The 2,644-nt window shown below is 54.0% G+C and overlaps 1 pseudogene; it reads right to left on the bottom strand.

The window, feature by feature from the left end:
* Positions 1–216: 216 nt before the first annotated feature.
* Positions 217–2,224, bottom strand: LOC117194790 (annotated as a pseudogene).
* Between the last annotated feature and the right edge of the window lie 420 nt (positions 2,225–2,644).

Raw genomic sequence — 2,644 nt, 5'->3', positions numbered from 1 at the left:
CTGAGCTCAAAAGTGCAATGCACGGCAGAAAAATCAACACGAGCTGATTCAAGGGGTAAAGATATGTATCTTTGGCACACCGAAGTGCCGACACTCTTTCAATTCAAGCTTCTTCACAGCCCAGCGATTCGCAAATGCGGCCAATGAGTATGTGTTGTGAGTATATAACAGCCCATCCGATCCGATCAGGCGAGCGTGTCCATCTCGGCCAGTGAGAACTTGCTCGTAGCGGGTCAGCCGATTGGTGCGGACAATGGCGCCGTTCAGTTCCGCCTGGGCCTTGATGGCCTGTGGGAAAAGAGAGGGGAGAAAACAGTTGGATAAAGCCGAGGAAGAAAAGGAAATGTAAACCCACCTGAGTATCGCTGACAGCCAGACCATTCAGGAGATTGAACAGCACAATGGTCATGAAGAACACAAAGAGCAGGAAGATCAGATAAGTGTAGACGCTGTCAAACTTTATGTCACCGGCATCAAATTCTCCCGTGAGCATCACAATCGTCTTGATGAGCGCCTCGATGGGCACGGAGAATGTGTTGAAGTGACCATCATCTTCTCCCTCCTTTGCTGGCTCTGGCGTGCTGTCCTTCGGAGAGGAGGAATCCACCTGGGGCTTGCCAAACAGTATGTAGAAGCACAGACTAAACGTAAACACAAAGATCGAGTAGAGAGCAAAGCTCTTGATGAAGCTGCTGGAGACGGCGCGCAGCATGAGCATGTGCGTCGAAATTGAGAGTACTGGCAGGGAGCCAACTAGCAGGCAGAACTCCACGGACACCAGCAGAATGGTGAAGACGGCCAGTATGCGCTGCGTCTCCTTGTCGTAGCTGGCTTCCATGCAGGTTAGGATCGACAAGACAATGAGAGCCACCTCCATCAGGTTCGTGATGGACCTGAAGTACAGCAGCGGCGACATGGCAAGCTGTATGACCTCTCGGATCATGACATACACAATCCCTATCCAAGAGAACAGGCCGAAGAGGGCAGTCAGGCCCGTGTGGTCGCTTTCGTGGAACTTAAGGAGCGTATGCGTGATAATGGAGGCAGTGAAGAGAGAGTAAAGTAGAAAGTTCAGATAGAAGATCACCGAGAGGCGGTGCCACTTGAGGAAGAGGAAACTCGAGATTAGCGGGTGCTGCAGCAGGTAACGCAGCTCCTTGGAATCGGCGATGTATGCGATTGGAGTCATCTCGCCCTCCAATTGGTGAGGATGGCCAATGCTCCGCTTGTCCGACTGCCCGGGCTCTCGCTGGCGTCTCATCAGATTCTTGTAGTTGATGATGATCTCGAAACTCTGGTCACCGGGCTTCTCCCCGTTGGTGGTGATGCAGGAATCGAAGTGCTCCTCCAGCACTTTCGGGTCCATCTCCTGTATGGGAAGATCTCCGAACGCGCTTCTCGCCCCGATGTACGCTCCCTGCCGTAGAAGCTCCTGTGCCACCTTTGTGTTGCGATACTTGACCGCATAGGAGAGTGGCACCAGGCCAGCCTTGTCCGCCTCATTGATGTCCACACGATCGCTCTCGAGCAGCAGCTGGAAGCAGCGCTGGTGGTCACAGAAGTCGTCCAGCGGCTGCTCACCCAGGCGACTGATAACCGCGTTCAGCAGCTTGGAATGCGATGTCAGCCTCAGCTGCGGATGCTTCAACAGCTTCTCTAGCGCCCTGTGGTTGCCCCAGATTACGGCCAACTCCACGGGGCTGATGTCGCTCAATTTTGAAGGATTAATGTTGATGCCCGTCTCGAGGATGGCCTCAAAGGCTCGCTGCTTGCCCCGCTTGATACTCTCCGCCAGCAGGGACTGCTTCTCCTCCTGTTTGGCATTGCATTGGTTGTCTGCGTTTCCGCTGACGTTCTGGTGTTACTCCGCGAACTGTTGCTCGAACTGGTTCTCGTCTCCGTCCCGCAGCGTGCGGAGGAGTCGCTAGCATTCGATCTCTGCTCCGGCCTCGCGCAGCTCCGGCAACGGCAGTTCCGGATACCGATGCCTCATCATCTGGCGTACCTGCCCGTTCCGATAGCTGTCAATGTCCAACTGTGGTTGTTTCAGGAAAAGTCGGATCAGCTCCAGCTTAGTGCCTGCCTCAATCTTTCTATTCTTCAGCACATGGTGGAGGGGCGTCAACTCTCCCTGATCCACCAAATTCGGAGAGGCTCCGTACTCGAGCAGCAGCTGAATGCAGGAGCCCACCTGAGAGGCATTCGATCGTCCTGGCGATTGGCCTGGGCACCGCTGTCCAGGGCAGTGTGGAATTCCCGTATGTCCCGATTAGCGAGGGCTGCGCTCAACTGGACCTGCGGATCGATGAAACCGCAGTTGTTAGAGCTCATTCTGCTGTCTGCAAAGAGTCAAGTGAGAATGGGGAGGATGAGCTATGTCTATGTGGGCTTTCGTTAATCTTATCCAACCCACAACCCGCATTGTTAGAGCTCTGATCTGGTCAATGGAGGGAGGTCTGACCCAACAGACGGTTTCTGTACAGACCTTGAAATGGCCGAAACAAAAGCATGAGAGTGGACCGACCCCCGCAACAAACGGTATTTGACAACGCTTCATGCTACGATGATTTTCACACAAATGACTGTCGGTCCATGGAGCTGGCCAGCAGCTGGAGGCAGAGCCACAGTCAGAACCACAGTCACA

The sequence above is a fragment of the Drosophila miranda genome, assembly GCF_003369915.1.
Source record: "Drosophila miranda strain MSH22 chromosome Y unlocalized genomic scaffold, D.miranda_PacBio2.1 Contig_Y3_pilon, whole genome shotgun sequence".
Taxonomy (NCBI): domain Eukaryota; kingdom Metazoa; phylum Arthropoda; class Insecta; order Diptera; family Drosophilidae; genus Drosophila; species Drosophila miranda.
This window is presented reverse-complemented; position numbering and strand designations above follow the sequence as displayed.